General features: G+C 30.7%; 1 protein-coding gene across 1 annotated transcript in view; it reads left to right on the forward strand.

Annotated features, from left to right (window-relative positions):
* Positions 1-21,704, forward strand: part of Dora (Dorado) — a 152,809-nt gene that overhangs the window by 14,043 nt on the left and 117,062 nt on the right. The gene's annotated exons all lie outside the window — the stretch shown is intronic.

A 21,704-nucleotide genomic window follows, 5' to 3' on the forward strand; every position in this document is an offset into this window, starting at 1 on the left:
GTTAGTGTTTGATGAGAAAAAATTTAAAAGAATGTTATAATAAAATGATGTTAAGTGAAGACTTGCTGTATTTTAATCTTTGTACCGATAAAATAAATAACTTACTGGAATATAAACGTAAAAATGAAATCAAACACCTTAGTATTTCCAGCAACAAACTAAATTTAATAAAATAAGAATATTTTCGACTATTTTCAATAGTCCTCTTCAGTTAAGCCTCTTTAAAATGAAATAGAACATAAAAATAAAATGCCAACAATAACAACATTTAAATTTAAAATAATAACATAAAATAAAAATAACATAAAAATAGTACAAATTAAACAGTAAAATAAATTAAAACAAAGTATTAAGAGAATTAATTGTTGTAGTAAAAAGATTTCCATGCACTGGATAGACTATCAGCATCTCTATGGTTGATGCAACCTTTGGTATTATGCACCTTGTAAATCTCAAGCTTTTCAATGTATTTAATAACATGTTTATTAGTGGCAGTCTTAATTATGGAAGCTTTATCCCAATGTACATTGATATCTTGTTCTTTTTCGAAGGCTGCCAGGACAGTACTGTCCAAGTTTTTAGTAATCGAGTATTTATGCTCCTGCAGCCTCTGTTTTAAAGACCTCATAGTGGCACCAACATAAACTAACTCTGAATTAAAACGGCAGTCAGTTAATGGGATTGAATATACTCCTGATGTATTGTTTCGATTTAGTTTCAACTTGTTGTTCCGTAGAATTCTGTAAATTGTAGGATTATGTCGATAAATCATTTTAACATTGTTCTTGTGAGCTATTTTCTTAGAGATCGAATGTAGGAAAAGAATATAGTTGAGAACTACCTTTCAGTCTTGGTTGGTAGTAGTACGTTGTTTATTTGTTGGATTACAAAATTTATCAATAAGAGCGTTAATATCTCGTATATGATATCCCTGTTGTACAGCTATTGTGCGTATGTAATTTAGTTCTCTATATGTGTCATAAATACTTGTACAGTGGGTATAGGCCGCTTTATCCAAGATCTAAAGGCTGCATGTTTAAAGTTGCTGGGATCAAATGAATTCTTTGGAATAATAATAGGTAGATAGCTAGGCTTTCGATAAATGTTCGTCCATATTTCACCAAATTTACAAGTGATGGATAGATCCAGAAAGTTTACATTCAGGTCACTTTTTTGTTCCAATGATAGCATCAAACCACATGGGTTGTTATTTATTTTATTAAGGAACTCTCGAGCATTATTAATATTCCTCAAAATGATGAACACATCATCCACATATCTTGCATATAAAATTATGTCGTTGTTGAAGACAGGCAGTACTTTACTTTCTAAACGTCGTAATACTAGTTCCTATAATACTGGGGATATCGGGCTCCCCATTGGAACTCCTCGTTGTTGTAAATATGCGTTGCCTTCAAATGCAAAAAACGAAGTACAGTCCAACTCGTTTATAACGTCATCCATGGGTCCGGCAATTTTTTGACGTTATAACCGAGTGTCGTTATCTGTGAAGTCTATTATTATCATAATAAATTTATTATCATATGTATAAAAATGCAATCTACATGTTTAAATCAACTTTATTTACATTATTATGTTTAAGTTTACATCGATGTAATTAAAAAATTTCAAAAATTACCTTTTATAAGAAATTTCTATTTGTCATAAATTTCGATAATGGCGGAACTTCCGGTTTTGAGAATAACGTCGAATCAAAAGGCAACAAAAGCTTAAACTAATGTATGCCAATTAAAAATAATTTAATTATTTCTTTATAAACTATTTAATGTAATATGTTATATTAAAAATAATAGAATATTTAACAATTTAGCATAAAGTAATTTGAAAATGAGTACATAATAACCGATCGTCACGTTGTTAAAAGTAGCAAACCTCACCCCACCGAAGTCAGGTGGTGAAAGTACCACCCACAGTCGTTCTAGACCAGCGGTTCCCAACCAGTGGTCCGCAAGAGCTAAAATATGGTCTGCGAAAGATTTAAAACTTTTATTCATTTTTCATTTATTTATTCATTTTAAATTATTATTCCCACATTGATACAAACTGAATTTAATTTTTACTAAAAATGTTTTGTTTTCTATTATAATAGTACTGTTAAAGCGTGTTACTCGAGTTTAATGATTACTTATGTTAAAAGTTTTCATTAAAGTTTACTTTTAGATTGACACAGTTTATTTTTCTTAAACCTTGTGGTCCCTGCTAACAACAATGAAATCAAAGTGGTCCCTGGTCAAAAAAAGGTTGGGAACCGCTGTTCTAGACCCTAGGACTAAACACGTAGTATTTTCTTTGTGAAATAAAATTTCTAATCTAATTTTGTAAATTTGGGAGTGCTTCAAATATGACGTTAAAACAGGGTTTTATGTCGTTACAAGCGGGTTTTTTAACATTATCTAGTATAGTAAAGTCGTGGGACCGATAAAAATTTGACGTTACATTAAGGTTGTTGTTACATCCGATGATGTTATAACCAAGTTAGACTGTATAACAAATTAGGTGTGCAAGTTCTAATATGTGTTCGTGAAATTTTGTAGCATTATTAACATTCGAAAAAAGGAAGTCTCTTATCTTGCAAAAACAAGGTGGTAATTTTATAGATGGAAATAATGATTTAAAATCCATTACGGTCATAAATTCATTGTCTTCTAGGTTAATATTTCTGAGTTTATCCACCAGTTGAACAGAGTTATTAATAGCATACGGGTAATCTTGAATTCGTGGTTGGATATATCTAACAAGTTGTTTCTCAAGTTCAAACGTAGGGGAGCCGCATTTTTCTATAACAGGGCGTATCTGACAATTAGGTTTATGAGTTTTGCCAAAGGCGAAGATTCTCAGTGTTCTTGGTGCTTGTACGACAGAGTTATGCATTCGTAACTTGCAAGCTAAAGGAGTTGAAATGAATTTTTTAACTCTCTGTTGTAGTGATTCTAAATATTTGTCAGGAGCATGTTGGCATTCGGTGTCCCTGATGTAATCCTGCAGTTTATGGTTGTAGGAATCTCTTTTAAGAAGCACTACCCCTTTGGACTTATCAGCCTTGATAAGCACTACCTTATTTGTATGCAGCCATTCTTTTGCATTTTTAATGCAATTGTGGAAATATGCGCTCTTGGAAATTCTTTCTTTAGTTGTGTGAAATCTTGTTTTCCATCGTACGTATTCTTGACTGGTAAGATTCAATTCCGTAATGATTATTTCAACATTGGGCACAATGATATCTGGGGTTGGTTGAGGAGCAGGAGCAAACAGTGGTCCATATTTTAACGCTTCCAACAAACAATTGGGAGGCAGGGGCGGACTGGCCATGTGGAAAATGTGGAAAATTCCACATGGGCCTATACAATTTGGGCCGTTTTTCTAAATATGTACATAATATACCGTTTTGTTCGGTTTTATTTAAAAAAAAAAATTCATTTATTTTTTTTTCGTTAAGTAAGATAAATTTCAATTTTTAGGTGTAATATAGATACATGTGTAGGCCTTTATCGTTTTACCCGGCCCTAACAGAGGCCGAAGTTAAATTAGTCCAGCCGACCCGAGTCCAACACTACATTGGCCGACTCGGCCCAAACAAAGCATCCTAGGAGAAAAATAATCAAAACAGACAAAATTGGTCATTTGTTTACGTTGCTAGAAACTATTCACCACCCCTATGAATCTTTGGAAGCACGAGTTACTGGTTTTTCACCCTGCCACCAAAACGTTGATTGTAATCATAACAGATTTAATGGCCAATTATATCATTTCCTTTATTTTAGATAAGTAAAAATGTTATTCAATAATAATTTCTCTATATTCCAAACGATTTAATTAAAAGTAATCTATTTTTTAGGTTCGGCTAACTAATTTTTAGTTCGCCATTCACCCACAATGGCGTTGATTGTAGATGGGCAACCTGCGGCGTCGAACATAATATTACAAAACAATATAACGCTATATAAAATAAAAATTTTAAATACTGACATCTAGTCGTTTGTAATTGCACTAAATACCAAGAGCCCGCTTCGTACATATATTCGATGCAACTAGAGTTGGTCCTTTGGTTGGTTAATTTTTGCGTCTTTAAGGGATGATAGAATTGTGTACAAATGCACATACAGTATACTTTCGTAGACTGTCCATACGCGCTCGACCCCTTTTCAAGACTAAGTGAAGTCCAAGGGAGTACGTATGTACAGTACAGTACATTCGTAAACGATTCTATCATCCTTTAACTAAAGACGCAAAAATAAACCAACCCGAGGGCCAACCCTAATTGAAAAGACTATTTGGTATTTTAACCTGACTTCACTGGACACTTCGTATAGAGCTTTTTTTTTTTTTTTTTTCTTTTTTTGTAACTCTTTTCGCCCAGTGGGCACTAAGAGGGCCTCTTATAGCAAGCCCATCATGGGTTTGGCCAGGCCCAAAGTGTTACTACAGTTTAATCCAAAAGCAACTCAATATTATTTCAGAATTGCAACATTTTAAATTGTCATGGAATATTTTAAAGGAAAATGTCAGTGAAACTTTTATAAAATTAAACGAAAATGAACATTCTACTGATGATCAACTAGAAAACGATAAAGATTCGATTTCATCCTCTTCCTGCAAAGCTTGCAAAAATTGTCCTATTTGTTGTTATAATATATTATTCGGATATAATGTGTTAAATGGTGCTTATTCTACACTTGGTCAAGCATACAAATATTTACTATCTATGTCTGTAACACAAGTGTCCTGTGAACGAAGCTTTTCTACGTTAAAATTCATTAAGATCAAGTATCTCGCAAGAAAATCTAGAAGCTTTCGTGTTAATGTCAACGGAGAAGGATATTTTAAATGAAATAGATTCTGATGATGTCATTAATATTATTGCTCAACAAAGCAAACTTCTAAATAAAAAATTAATGTTCTAGACTTGTGCTTATTGCAATTTTTGTCAATGTTGTATTTTGAATATATTTAAATATAAATAGAAAAAAGTCGTTTTTTTTTATTTATGGGCTGGGCCAGTAATGATTTTTTCCACACAGAAATTTTAAGGCCAGTCCGCCCCTGTTGGGAGGTGTGATGTTATCCCATGCCGTTATAACATCGTTATTATGAATGCGTGGTTTGATGTTCTGGTACCTTAATAACCATTTGAGTTTCTTGACATATTTACGTTTTAAGTTTTTTTCAACTGAGCAAGCTAAGTTGATAACTCTATGATTAACATCCATAAGGAGAATTGGATCTTGTTTATATAAATCTTCTTCTAAAAGAATCAGTTTATGTAATAAGGCATAATAAAGTTGCCTAGAAGATCAGATAGCCTTATTAAGGAATTATGAAGAGGCCTATTGAAAATAGTTGAAAATGTTCTTATTTTATTAAATTTAGTTTGTTGCTGGAAATACTAAGGTGTTTGATTTCATTTTTACTTTGTAACAATATTTATAAATACAGTAAGACCCCACTTAATGCAGGGGATATGTTCCTAGATGACAAAGTTCTAAATGAAACAGCATTAAACGAGGTCATTTTAACCCAGAGTAAATAGGAAAAGGGGAACAGGTGATCAAAAATATACTAATTTTACTTTAATTTTTTAAGTTATTTTTATATTAATTTGCATAATAATATATGTTACATAACACACAACATGCACACAGAAATATAAAGTTCATTTTTTGTGATGAAGGTAATGGCTCTTCTGAAATTCTTGATTTTTTTTTATTTTTTATTTATTTATTTTTTGCGATGAAGCCATCTAGTGTCATTTGTTGCTTTCTTTCTTTTTATTTAAGTAAATATTGGTAGCAGAAGATTGCATCAAAAACACCTTGTCTTGTTTTTGCACCCCTTTCAAAATTGGACCATTCACTACAATTTGATCAACGATTTTGGTTATCGTTACCAAACTTTTACTAAGGAAATCTGTAACAAGTTTTTTGGGTTCTTCATTTTCAGAATTACTATTTTCCAGTTCTATATGAATTGCTTGTTCTGCCAGTTCTTGAAGGTTGTCGTTGGTAAAGCTCTCACTCACCAGAAACCTGCGGTAACCTCTCAATATCCTGCTTGTCTACATCTCCTAGTCCCTCTGTATTGATTAGGTTGACAGTTTGCCTAATGATACAGTGATACCTCCAGCCATAACTTTTTCCACACTCTGTTCATGCATTTATTAGTTAATTTTTGCCAAGTGAAGTTGATATTGCCTATGGCATCCATGATGTTATATTTTTTTCCAAAATTGCACCAAACAAACATAGATTTAAGGAAAGTACAGTGCTACAACAAATTGCCACTTTCTGCTGATTGGTTCATGTTTGGGAATAATTGTATTATATATGAATCAATGAAATGTCTTGATAATTTGAATCGGTGTAAATTTTGAGCTTTTTTTTTTTGCTTTGAGCTGACCCTCGTTATATTGAATCAGTGTTAATCGAGGAAGTGCTAAACAGGGTCTTACTGTAATATGGTACAAGAGTAATAAACTGTATTTTCTGTAAATTTTTTCGTTATTATTTTTGTTAATCTCTAAACATAAAAACAAACAAAAGTATTTTTGGCAGAAATTTGATATTTTTATTATAATCATATGAAAATATCTTATCAAATAATATTTTGCTATTCTATGTAATGAGTACAAACAACTTGATGCAAAGATGAAAAAATAAACACACCACATTCAGGCATCTGAAAATGGATTGTTGAATTTAACCAAATGGCATTTTTATGGATAATTTTTTATCTTTATTTCAATTAAGAAATTTGTCCATGTTTGTAGTTATTTTGAAATGTAATATTTTATGTGTGTTGTAATAAATGCAGTGTGTGACAGCAGAGTAAAGTGAAAAGTGAACTGTTTGGTTTGAACACAGAGTTTAAGCTAAACTGTATATACTACACATACCAAAAACGAAGGGAGATAAGGTATAAAGTACAAGAATGTAGTTATATAAACAAAAGTCTAGACATCATCTGGAATGTCCCTAGGAGAGTGTTGTGTCCTCTCATCAACACTTCCCCTCATTCCAGTGGGTGCTTACTAGATTATAGACCAAGGTGTAATAATAAATGTGATTTTGATACATGACTTATAAGATCGACTTCATATTTAAAAGTCTTAGTCCATTAGCATGTTTCGGGTAGTGTAAGCCTTTTGTTAAAAGATCGGCAGGCATCTTATCTGTAGGAACAAATACAATGTCTGTTCTTCCTCATTCAACGCATTCATGCATGAAATGATGTCTTATGTCTATGTGCTTACTTTGTGAGTGAAACATTGGATTTCAAGTAAGTAATTGTGCTCCTTGGTCAATTTGGATTTATTGCTTTTTTAGAGTTCATCGAAAAGTTCTAGTAGGTGTAGAGCTTCTTTAGTAGTGTCTGATAATGCCATATATTCAGCCTTGGTGCCCGATAAGGCAATCATGCATTGTTTTCTAGATTCCCATGAGATTGGTCCACCAGCGAGCTTAAAAATGTATCCTGAGAAGGAACGGCAATCATCTGTTGATGCTCCCCAGTCAGAGTCTGAGAATCCTGTAAGTGGCTCTCCGGTTGTCTCAAACGTCAAGCCATGATTGGTCATTTCTCTTAGATATTGAAGGATACATTTTGCTGCAGTCCAGTGTGTTTGGTCATGTTGGGTGTTATACTGGCTCAGTTTGCTTACTGCATGTGCAATGTCTGGCCTGATGAAGATAGAAAGCTAAAGAAGACAACCAATTAGTTTATGAAATGGAAATAGCTTCATTTCCTGAACTGATGGGTTTTCAGGTCTGTGAAGTTTGGAGCTTGGGTCAAGAGGAGTTGCGATTGATTTCAATTTTTCTATTGAGAAACGTTTCAAGATTTCCTCGGTATATCTCTTTTGGCACATTTGGATTATCGTTTTCCCCTCCTTTTCTCGCTGGAAGAATTTGATGCCCAAGCAATAGTGGAGTCATTCCAGGTCTTTCATGTCAAATTTGGACATGAGAGTCTTCTTTAGTTTGGCCTTTTCGAATTTGTCATGTGAGACAATTATGAGGTCGTCGACATAGATGATGACAAAGGTTAAGTTGTTTTGTTCATTTTGAACATAAATGCAGGGGTCAAAGTTCAATGGTCTTAAACCCAGTTGTTTGAGTTCATCATCCAGTCGTTTATACCATAGGCGACTTGCTTGTTGTGGATCATAGAGAGCCTTGTTAAGTTGACAGACTTTGTTGCCTTCTTGGATAGATTGCAGTGTTTGTTTTTCTTCGGTTCTAGTCTGTCTCGTTGAGTTTTTAATTATAACTTCTAGGATTATTTTGATTTGATCTGAAAATTGAATCTGATGCATGAAAATTTCCTGGTCTATGTTTCCATTAAGGAATGCTGTTTTCACGTCCAATTGGACGACGAGCAAATGTTGTTCAGCAGCAATGGCCAGCACAGTTCAAATGGAGTTGATCCTTGCAACTGGTGCAAAGGTTTCACGGAAGTCGATTTCAAGGCGTTGAGTATAACCTTTTGCCACTAATCTTGCCTTTTGTCTTTCAAGAGTGCCATCTGCATTGTATTTGTTGCAAAGGATGATACGGAAACCTACAATGTCTCTGTCAGAAGGATGGTTGGTGATGCACCACGTTTCATTTTCGATGATGGAGATGAACTCACTTCTGATTGCGTCTCTCCATTCTTTAGCAAATGAGCTTGAGAGGGCATCCTTGATGGATATTTTGGTGTTGAATGCCATTTCCTGGATGACAGAAACAAATTCACTTGTATCGCTCCCTTGTTGGGCATTTTCTTGGTTTAGTTCCTCATTCTGTAAATGTGGCCCTTCAGTTTGGTGTTGAGAAATTGAATTGGTCACCGTCATGTTAAAACCTTTGCGAGGTCTACCTTTTAAGCCAAAATTACTCTTCACTCCGACACCGGGGGTGAAATACTAAATACCGAACCTGTTACTGGTGTAATTTGCGTGAAAAAATCTTCTTTCCACAAACGTTTTCGAGCTTTCCAAACAGCTCTTCTTCAGGTAGAGAAAAAAGGGTTCCAACGAAATACTTTGAAAAAAGACGAAAAAAGAACGTAGACATTTAAATAAAAACGGAATCTAAAAATAGAATGCAGATGTTTAAACAAAAATTACGGAACTCGCATATCAAACGAACATTAAGGTGGACATGCGCATTCGTGCGCCGATGTTGCTATTTATAGATCGTTGTTTATGAGGGCCTGCCACGATCTATAAATAGCAACATCGGCGTACGAATGCGCATGTCCACCTTAATGTTCGTTTGATATGCGAGTTCCGTAATTTTTGTTTAAACATCTGCATTCTATTTTTAGATTCCGTTTTTATTTAAATGTCTACGTTCTTTTTTCGTCTTTTTTTCGAAGTATTTCGTCGGAACCCTTTTTTCTCTACCTGAAGAAGAGCTGTTTGGAAAGCTCGAAAACGTTTGTGGAAAGAAGATTTTTTCACGCAAATTACACCGGTAACAGGTTCGGTATTTAGTACCTTTTAAGCCACTTTTGATTAGCCGTGGGAGACCTGGATCCCTCCTTAGTTCACTATCTCCGGTAATTTTATTTCCATCGTCGTCTTGTTGGATAGTGTGACAGATGTTCTCTTTCCCTTGTTCAATGGTTAGGGATGGAGGTTTAGTTAACTCAGTGATTACTTTGTGGCGATGAGTTTCGTTTTCTTGTGATGAAAATTCTCTTGAGATGAATTCCTCAAAGTAGTTACCTCGAGGTTTTCAGTTCAAGGAATTTAACATCTTGAGTCGCAACTACCTTTTTCAGAGTTGGCATCCAAATTCGATAGGCTTTGGATTGTTCAGAATATCCAATGACTATGCCTTCTTCAGAGCAAGGATCAAATTTACAGATAGTTGGGTCCTTATTGAGTACAAAAGTGGGACTATCAAAGGTGGAAGTGAGAAATTTTGCAATCTCTCCCATTTACAATTCTTTAGGGTGTATCATTGTCTAAAGCTCTAAAAGGACAGCAGTTCAGGATAAAGTTTGCAGTGTGGACGGCTTTGGCCCAAAAGGAGGCCTTGAGTCCTGACTGAATTAGCATGCATCGTGCCATCTCGACTACTGTTCGATTCTTTCTTTCAGCCACTCCGTTTTGTTGTGGAGTATGGGGACGGTTAAGCATCACTTTATCCCAAATTCTTTTAAATATTCGTGAAATTCTTTGTTACGATATTCGGTTCCGTTGTCGGATTGAAGACATTTGATTTTCGTGATGAACTGTGTTTCTAGAAGGTTCTTTACTTGTTTAAAGACGTTCAGTATATCGCTTTTGTTGCGGAGAAAACCACACCATCTTCACACTGATCTCGATGGTGTACTTCACACCATCAAGATCGGTCATCTATGAAGATAGCAAAATATCTAGTGCCTGACATAGATTGAATTCAAGTCAGACCACAGATATCAGTGTGTATGATTTCAAGTATATTGGTAGTTCGTTGGTTGTCTGCTGAGGAAAATGGATTTTGCACCATTTTTGCTCTGAGGCATGTCTCACACGGGGATAAGCGATCATCAGATGGGATTTGAATCCCAAGACTTAACAATATCATCTTTAGGCTCTTTTGATTAAGATGACCTAGGCATTCATGCCAATCCATTAGGATGGACTTGGATTGAGCAATGGCAGCAACTGGATTCCATTGACAAATATGGTAGAGTTTGTTCACTCAATCAGCAGTAGCAACAACGTTATCTTTTTGGTCCATGATAAATGCAACTTGTATGCAGAATGAAACTTCATAGCCTTTATCACAAATCTTACTTACAGACATGAGATTTGTTCGAAGGTCTGGAACCAGAAGAGTGTCGTATAAGTTAAATCAGTGTTTTTTAAACTTTTTTGTCTGGTGGCACACTGAAATTATTAAACAAAATTCACGGCACCCCTATTATTATTATTATTATTATTATTTTTTTTTTTTTTTTTTTACGGTTAGTAAAGATATGAAGGATGAAAAGTCTTTGAAAAAAATAAAAGTTTTTTAAAGTAAGTAAGTTTATTTCCAAACCACACAAAAACATTCAAAACAAAAGTTATTATTATAAAGGTATCTGGTGATAAAATGAGCTCTCAATTTTTTATGATTTACTACTGCTAATTGATTCCTTAGCTTTGCTACCAGTAACTACTTCTTGATCATTAGTATCTTCATGTTTTCTTTTTTTAATGAAAAAATTATTCATGATATTGAATGACATAATTAACTTCAATATTTTATTATAAAATTTAATTACAAGTTAATAATTTATTTTTTCTTGTTGTAAAGAAGAAAAATATTTTTATATGATGCTTTTTCGTTATTGTCTGAACATATAACAATAATAAAAACAACTACTTACTGCATTCAACGCATTTATATTGCACTTCTATTCGCTGCAGGAACAGAAGAACAGACAACTAGTAACTAGTTTGTTTCTTTTTCTAGTATTTACGTATCGCCAGTTACCGAGCCACTGAGACAAGTGGCAACGTAACAAGATTAGTAGAAAAAACCAATATTTATTTTTTATAATTGTTTTAATTGTTTATTTAATTTAATACTTTAATTCCATTATTTTAAGTAATTTTAATTTAATTATTTAAAAATTTCACGGCACCCTTGTGGCATACTTGCGGCACCCGCTTTGAGAACCACTGAGTTAAATACTTGTCCTGCTGATTCATTGTCAAGTGCTAGTTGCACTGAGCCAATTCCTTTTATCATTGCAATGTTTTCTTTGCTGGCTAGGTTCAAGGTTCGTCTGTTGGGCTTGATTACTTGAAATCATCTCTATTAGCACACATGTGGGAAGATGCACCACTGTCGAGACACCATTTATCCTTTTTGGTTGATCCTAATTGGTTTTGTAAGCTAACTTTTACATTTTTTGCTCGAGGGGCAAATTTGTTTGTGTTTTCAACTTGGAAGGTTGAATCAGTTGTCTTGCCATAGAAACATTCTTCAATGGCTTTACCGACATGCTCACTACTTTTGGGTTTGTAGCAGCAGTCAGAAGACTTGTGATTTCGATCCACTTAGATTCGTTTTCTCAAATTTGAATGGACTTTTACCTTTTGGATTCCTATGACCATCTTTGTTTTTGAAGTTCTTCTTTTCAGCATACATGGCATTGGGTATAGCATTGGTGTTTTTGCTTTTTCGAGATTCATGCTCTTTGAGGATCTTCACTTTAAGGGCATCTGGATTTGGCAGATTGTCGCTTGATTCAATTGCACAATAAAAGTTTTCATAGGATGGAGGAAGGCTATATAATAACATTTTAGCGAGAAGGTCGTCATTGATGTTAACATTTAAATCTTGAAGCTTATCGACAGCATCAAATAATTTGTTTAGGCGGTCTCTGACGTCATCAGGCTCATCCGTCTTATGCAGTATGAGCTGTTTGAGGAGTGTGGCCTTGCGCACATGACCTTTAAATTGGTAAATGGATTCCAATTTGTGCCAAATTTCCAAAGCAGTCTTACATCTCTTGACTTGTTTTAGTTCGCTGGAACTGATTGTGAGAATTAAGTCAGCTTGGGCCTTGGAATCGTCTTCATCCCATGTGGCTGCTTTTTCCTCATCATCAATGGGTTGTGGGTAGGTCCCATTCATGTATTTCCATGTTCCATTTTTAACTAAGATAGCTTTTGCTTGGATTTTCCACGTATCATAGTTATCCTACTTTAAAGGTTCAAGTTTGATTGTTGTCATCATTATTAAATATTGTTGTAAGTGATCGAATGATAAAAACTATGACTATTATAATCGGAATATTCTCGTATCATTTCAGAGTCTGTGGGTTACAATGTCTACATATCAGTAATTTCCCACCAAAATAAGTTCGGTTTAAATCCGTCGCCACATTTTTGTTTGCTAGCTTGACCGGAAGCTTGACTTCTCGATACTTGGTTGTAACTATTGGCATGGAATTTTATAAAAAAGGATTCATACCTTTGCTCTCTGTTGGTTCTCTGAGTTTCGTAGCGATTGGAATCATGGAGCGTGAGAAATAGTCCAAAAAAGAATCACTATGTGCTACAGTTTTGTCAATTACACTTTTTCCTTGGGAATTTTCTTTTTATTCCTCTTCAGAAGGCTCTTCCTGGGCTCATAACTTGTTGTAATAAATGCAGTGTGTGACAGCGGAGTAAAATGAAAAGCGAACTGCTTGATTTGAACACAGAATTTAATCTAAACTGTATATACTACATCAAAACTTTGTGCATGCTCGTTTGTGACGACAGCCGCAGGAATTATTGTTTGATTCGATAATCAAAACTTTTTCAAATTTTCTGTTTTCTATTGAATGTTTTTTACAATTTCCATTACTCACCTGAAGAAGAACCTTAGGATGGTTCGAAAACGTTAGTGGGAACTTTTTTATTTGAAATTCACACCGTAAAAGGTTTGTGGATGTAAATTTCTGTATATACTACACATACCAAAAACGAAGGGAGATAAGGTATGAAGTATAAGAATGTAGTTATATAAATGAAAGTCTAGACATTATCTGGAATGTCCCTAGGAGAGTATCATGATACTCTCACCAACAATTTGTAAAAACTGATTATAATTCTTTTACAATTTTGTTTGATTTTATTTAAGATGTTTTATTACAAAATCAGATGATATGAGTATGTAATTAATTAAAAACATTGGTTTATATTAAAACTTTTGCTTACATATATAATCATCTTGATAAACATTATTAATCAAACAATACAGCTGGGTCTTAGTATAATAAGGCTAATTAATTAATAATATATTAAGTACTGTAATTTGAATAGAAATAAGTAGTTAAGTCACTGTCTCATATTAAATTTAATTTATAATACTCTGAAAGAAAATACTTAGATATTAATTTAGATATGAGTGACCAGTGTGGTTATATCTAAATTAAATTAATTGGTCTGAAAGGAAAGATCAGACAGAGGTCCAGATAGTGTAACTGGCAATGCATATATATGTAACTGATTGTATAGTGTATCTTCCAAAGAATTCAGCTCGTCCAATAATACGTCTTCATTATTTGAAGTGATATAAAATTTTTTTTGGATTTGTGAGTAGACTTCACCATGTGCATGGCAATGACCAATCAGATCAACATTTATACAATTTAAATTTGTAAATTTTATTCTATTGTTCTATATTGTTAATTTAATTTAAGATAATTGCTAAAGGTGATTGAAAACATTTGCTTTTGATTAAATTTGATTATCAATTGAGAAATTTGGAACATAAGAGCAATTATCAAAAGGTACAGATATATGATAATGTGTACTTTGTTATAAGAATAGTAAATAAGAGTCAAACACATACATAACTAGATATAAAGTCTAAATAATATCAAACCTTTAATATTCAATAAATTTAAAAATCAACAAATATATATATTTAGTTTTAATAGCAATGATCATGTTACAAATTCTATAATTCTAGAGCAGAACTGCAGATGCTGCCTCACTTTTCAATGTAAGGCATTTCTAAAAATGTCAGGAAGTTGAAGAGTAAGTCTTCAACTTTCTGAGTTGTGTGTTATACCAAAGTTCTGTTCTCAGAGAACTAAAAAGAAAAATTATAAAATCCTCCCTCATTAAGGTAGGAAAGTTTGTTTCGTACATTAAATATAATAAATGCATAAAATATTATTTAAAATGTTAAAACTATAGTTTAAACATATAACACAAAAAATTAAATTCCACAAATGGTTTTGACATTACTGAAATCAGAACTAGTAAAAAGTGCAATTGCAAGTTAGTTTGAAATTTTTGGCTGTCAGCTGAAAATCTATGGAAGTCAAATATTGACATATGAAAAGAAATTTGGGATTATCGAAATATTGTGTGTGAAAGAACAAGCTGTTAATGATGGATACTAAAAGTAGTAAAAATTTAACATCTAGCAAATAATTTAAGATAAAGATTTGATATTATTTGAGTAGTAAGTAAGTAAACAATATAGTTGATCAAGAAGATATATGTGATATATAAATATTAATTATTATATACTGTGTAATAATTTTTAAAATTATAATTACTTAAATTATGTTTAAAATTATTGCTTTATTTAATAAGTTTTTATTTATTGTTTATAATTCTGTAAAAATTATATTTCTTCCTACAATAATAACAAAAATTATTGTATTATCAATATCTAAATGTTTTCTGATAAAGTAGTTTGTTTTTACAAATATAGCAAACAAAATACTAAATTTAAAACAAGTGTTAAAGTCCTTTTCATTGCATGCTTAATTTCCACACACATGTTGTAACTATAGAAATTATGCTGCTACTATGGCAACATAAAAATAAAAACAAATATGACAGTACATTTGCTTTTATTTATTTATTTATGAAGAGTAATGCTCTTCATATGTTTGACTAATATGTCTAAATATGAGATTTTCTACTTGAACAAGAAATATTTAGTAAATAAAATATTAATATTTTGTCTTTTAAGCTTTCTTATTTTAAAAAAATTATCTTTTAGAGATTAATTAAAATTTTTCACTTTTTAGTAAATTTTATTTAGAGAAGTTTGTTTGAAATTTTATATAGATATATTAGTCTTTATATAAATAGTATTTAGGTAACATATATTCTTTCACATACTTTAATTAATTTATTCAGTTTAGTAATTTTATTATTTGAATAAAGCTAATTAATTCAACGGTTAGAACAATATCATGCTAATTAATAGAAAGATTGAAAATATAAATTTGAAATAGAGACTGCGGAGAAAGACATCAGGAAAGAATTATAGCAGTTAAAATATTTTATAAATCTAAACTAAGAAATTTATTCATCTATTAATCTTAATTTTACTTTGTGAATGAGAAGATTTATTAGAAAATTTGGGATAGAATTCTATTGGAATTTTTGTACAGAAAGGAATAGTTGTTATTAGTTAAATCACTACATTAACTGGAGATAAAGATTATGAAAAAATTAAGTTTGAATTATGCAAAAAGATCTTGCACTTTCAAATTTTTTAACTCTATCAATACATTCTTAATGTTTTTATGTTGATACAGATGAGATATATATATATATATCCCAATTAGAAATATGATATATATCTAATATGATAACACTGTCAAATTTCAGATAATGTATTAAATTTAATTTGAAGAGACTAATTAATGTTAAGTTTTAAGTTAGCATGAAATACTAAATGATTAATGGAAATGCATGTGTTCCATGCTATATTATGTTCTATAATAAATCTTCCTGACTATAAAGCTTACTGATGTATCTTAATCAAAATAATTATGTTAATTTTTGATATAATCAAATATATTTTAAATTAAATAATACTTATTTGAAGCTTTTTCTCAAATATTGATTTGTACAAAGATTTTTGTTTTTCATGATTACATTTTTGATAAAAAAATTCTGAATTTTTCTAGTAAATTATACATGTTCTTTAAATTACTTTTTAAGTCATGATGTTCTATATTTGTGTGTTTTCAAAACAAAGACCTTCATTTAAAAACATCAGGAATTTTCTATAGATAGATGGATGTATTACTTAATTGTCTTATATTGTTTAGATTAAAATGTTTACAGTATAAGATGTTTAAATTACTATAATTTTAAGTATTTATGATGATAAATTTTAAAGTAAAAAGTTTTTGGGAATGCAGTGCATGAAAAAATAAAATTAATGCAAAATTAAAATTGATTGTTCAAGTATTTTATCAAAACAGAATATCATTTCTTTCTTATTATAAAGTCACTTTAGTTACACAAATAAGTCCAAAAATGTAATTAAATTTTTCGATAACATTAATGTATCAGAATTATCATTAAGAATGCATATATTAATTTCTTTTACTTCAGTAAATTGAGCATTTTGAAAGATTTCTTAGATTTTCTAATTTGTAGTTAAATTATATTCTAATAAAACTTAATCAAGGCAATTATAATCATTTGAATTGAAATTTTATATGATGAGAGACTTATTAAAGAAAGGGGGGCAAGCTGTTAGAAGTGGGATTTAGTTACCAGTGTTTAGATTTATCTGTTGATCTTCACTAACAAGATATTAGCCAATGAATTTTTATATAATTATAATAAAATTTTTAAACAAAATACAGAATTTAAGAGTAATTATCTATAGTAGATTAAATTTTAATAGTTTAGCAAAAGAATGTCTTTATTAACAATTTTAAGGAATATTTATTTAATATATCAAAGATTTTAATATTTCTAAATTCAAATTTATCTTGATTATAAAAACTTTCAAGTTTCTAATGTAGTAGAAGCCACTTGATGTAGTTGCGTATACTGATTTTAGTCAGGTAATGTTATCAAAATTAGCAAGTCTCAAAACATGAAGTTAAAATACACTTATAAGACTTCAAATGTTATAATTGAAACTCAGTTATCATCTTTGGTTAAATAGGCTTTTTAAAATTTTTTTCTGTACTGTCAACTTTAAAATATGGCTGATAATGTACAATCATTATCAATTTCAAGATTTCAAGCTCTGCTTTAAACATTAATCATTTTAATCATTATTTGCTCGAGTACAATATTTTAAATTGATGGCATTTGTTACTTCCATTATACATTGGATGAATTATTAAATTAATTAATTATAATAATTATAATTAATAAATTTTCAAGTTAACATGTTAAAACATTTTTTAAGAATTTTTTAATGTGTCAGAATTGATAATGCCAGAATTTCCACTAATTATAATCTTATTTACTTATTTATTTACTGTACCTCATTTAATGTTATCATTACTTGTTTTATTTAAAAGAAATAAAAATTAATTGGATTTTAAAATAAAAAATTACTGAAGATTTATTACAAAGTTCAATAGCTTCATTTTTGTTTAAATCAGAAAGAAAACACTATAAAACAAGTAATACTTTTTAAGAACCAGGTTGGGAATATTTTTAATCAGGATAAATGTTTTTTGAATACGGTACAGTAGCGCACAGGTTATCTGAGATAATTGAGCAGGATAAATTCAGATAATCAGTCACACTTGATGGGGAAAGAATTAAAAGATAAATAAGTAAATATATTAGTTTTAATTCTAGTACAATAGTAAAAAAAAGGTTAAGGCATAGAAATTTAATACATACAAATGATAAGAAAAAATTGTCTAATTTATTAAAACAAGCCATAGTCTTTCATTGCAATCTACAATGTACTGATGAGACTTTGAATTCAAAGTAAAAAAGCATGATAGTAAAATTAATGTTAAATAAAGTACAGTACACACACACAAATTATTTTTTACAGTTTTTTTTTAAAGAAGTCATTTATTTTGCTTTGTTTTACATAGTTTTTCCTTTTTATCTTTGCTAGATTTTTGACTTGCTTGATCATCAATAGAGTTGAAAAAATTGCATCTCTAACAATTTCAATACTGTTTCTAATGCATCAAATGCATTATTGTGTATAAGCACAGTGAAGCATTTAATGCATTAGAAGCCTGTGACTTGTTAATCAGGCTCTTTTGTTTAAAGCATGATAAATAAGGTCTAACATTAGTGTTCATAATGAGATAGCTCAATAACAGGTCTACAGAAGATTGCCAATAATTGTTATGTAAAAATTTCATAATTTCTGGAATGCTCTCTGAAGCTTTCTCTGAACAAAAACTTCTGCCCTCTGAAGTCATTTCAGTTAATTGATTTTCTGATAATCAATGCTCTACTGTATTCTGTTCTCAAATCCTCCTTGATTTTTTTTTTATGTTTATTTCGAGGAGGATCTGAAGCTGAAATATTATATTCTTAAAATGTTTATCCTGATGATAAATGTTTCAAATTAATTTTTTTTAAATATTAAGTGTTTGTTTTATCTTATTTTCTTTCTGGTTTACTGAATATTATTTTTCTTATGTGGTTAGGATCCTTAGATTTTATGTTTTGAATAATTAATTAATACATACTAAAAAAATAAATTTTATATTTTTCTGAAGTTTTATCTGTGTCTAACTTAATTTACTGTCAATTAGTAATTTTAAACTTTATCAGAAATATTATTTATTTAATTTTAAATTGACTAATTAAAAATTTTGAAGCCAAGATGGTTTAAATGATACAGGTTTGTTTCCTAAATTAACGCAGAAAGTTTTTTGGATATTTACCACTCTCTCTATTTGAGACTGTTCAATTTTATTAGTGGCTATATCAGTAATGTAAATAGTTGGAGTAGTGCATAATTATTTATCTTCTTCCTTACACTAGGGCTTATAAATTGTTGATTCATATATTTACTACAATTTCTGTACCTTCTAGATATCTTTCATACAAACTTTATATTGCAAGTATTTGATTTTAAGGTAGATAGTAGAGAAATCTGTGTAGAAATGAATATTAATTTTTATTACAATAAGTATTTTGTAAAGACCTTTTAACTATTATAATTTCTGCATATCACCTATACCTGTAAATTGCTAGAATGAAAATAATGTATTATTTGCAAAAGAGCCATCATTTTTAAGCTAGAAGTCAAGCTAAATGATTGTAAAGTGTTTATAATCAGACAGAGACTGTTTATCAGATACATACTAATTATTTATTCTGCTGCTTAAATCAGAAGCCAGATCTGAATTACTGTGTACCATGCACCTTCAAATTTGCCATTAAAAATATGTCATGTAACCCATATGCATTTTAGAAGGCATTTTCTCAGACATTTCATTTTTTCTTTTTTTCATTTTGTTTCTGTTAGAAATTTATGTCGACATAATTATAAAATAAGTAAAACATAAAAGAAATATTTGAGATGGAATCATCTAAACTGCATTAAGTGTCAAAAATACAGAATGACACCAAACAATTAGATTTCTTTTATCATTTACTTCATTTTGGTTTTATTTATCAAATAAATAGAATAGGATACACTCCACCATCTTAATTACAATAAATGCCAAAATAACTTTGATAAAAATTAAATAGAAAAAGTCTTTTTTTCTATTTAACACTGAAGACAATTTATTTCTATGCCTATTCAGTGTATTGTGGTCTGGGTTCACATTATATTTAAATATAAAAAGATTTTATTATCATATCTGGTATATTTTATGTTTGAAAGACCATCTGACAAAATGTTTTAAATGGAGTAATAAATATATAGAATACAAAAATTCAAATAGTTTTTAGTTATTTCACTCATCAGGAAAATGTTACATCAGATATTATGGTTTCAGGACAATGAGTAAAGTAACTCAAAAATACTAAAATTTTTTATTCTCTGTAATATGTTTTCATTAAAGCATTTTATTATTGAATAAGTAAATAATATCCATAAGTAAATAATTTTCATTAATATCTTAGTTGTTCTCTTAGTGGGAAGATTTTAAATAAATGTCCATTATTGATCTTTCTGAGAAAGTTACACACAGAATTGAGTCTGTCATTGCTTCTTCTTATTCAATATAGAAACATCTGACATGTTAAAATTAATAGTCAGCTTCTAACTTAGTCCTCAAACTTTTTTTGACTGCTGTTCCTTGACTTTTTATCAATCCTACCTTTTTTTAAAAAAAAAATTTGGTGAGTTAGTATTGTTAATTCACATACCGTTTTCATAGAAAAGATTTACTTACAATGTGCAAGTTTATAACGTCCTGAATTGTCATATACATAACCTGTTGGACTAATAATTTTTAACAAACTGTTTCTAATTGAAAATGCCTTAAACCAGATCCCCAAAATATAGTAGCTATCAATTCCTAGGGGTCAATATATACTAGTTTAAGGGACTTCTGTTTTAACTAGTTTTGAGTCATTAGCGAGGTTGAGGCTGAAAACATGTACAGCACTGCCTTCCTGTAAGCCTAGAAGTTTGACAATGGTGTTTGGAATGTCAAGCATGATTCCACTGACTTTCCAAACACCATTGTCAAACTTCTAGGCTTACGGGATGATGGCGTTGAACATTCGACGTACACATTTTTGCATTTAAAACTTTGGCCTCAACCTTGCTATTATATAGGAAAGGGGAATTATCAAGAACACGACACAATACCCAAAAAACCAACAGATAAACACTAAAATTTACTTATTCAGTACTAACATTTTCATTCATTTATAACAAACATTATCAGACATCATAGAATGAAAACCAAACAGAACAACTTTAAACCATTTGAACATAATTAAATTACAAATACAGTGAAACTTTGCTTAATGAGCACCTCGCATAACGAGCAAAACAAATTCTAAAAATTTGACTCGCTTAACGAGTGATGTTTTGCATAATGAGAGACAAGGAGAAGGGAAATCCTGTATTGTGCGCATGCTCCATTAGTCTGTGTTTAGCACCTGTTCCGCTAACATCTTAGTGTTGCTTGTGATCACACATTTATCCAAACTTGTGTTCACACATATTACGTATAAACATCAACAATCATAGCCTGTTATATAATAAACATGCCATCTCGTACTAAATTTAATGACCAATTCAAAATTAAATTTTAAAAATGTCTAAATTAAAAATTATTTATTTATAATTATTAAATTTAATATGAGATGGAAGCATAACTGCTTATCTGTAGTTAATTTCTAATATTTAATTTTAGCCTTTACATAATAGCCCAAGAATTTGACATATCGTTTGGCATCTTCATTAGACATTATCTGTGAATTTTGTTTTCTGAAAATCGAATTCGCATTCCAGGTTGGTTCATTCCATGCTAGAAGAAAAGATGATGATGATGATGAT

Source organism: Centruroides vittatus, unplaced genomic scaffold, assembly GCF_030686945.1.
Source record: "Centruroides vittatus isolate TY-2023 unplaced genomic scaffold, ASM3068694v2 contig_1832, whole genome shotgun sequence".
Classification (NCBI taxonomy): Eukaryota; Metazoa; Arthropoda; class Arachnida; order Scorpiones; family Buthidae; genus Centruroides; species Centruroides vittatus.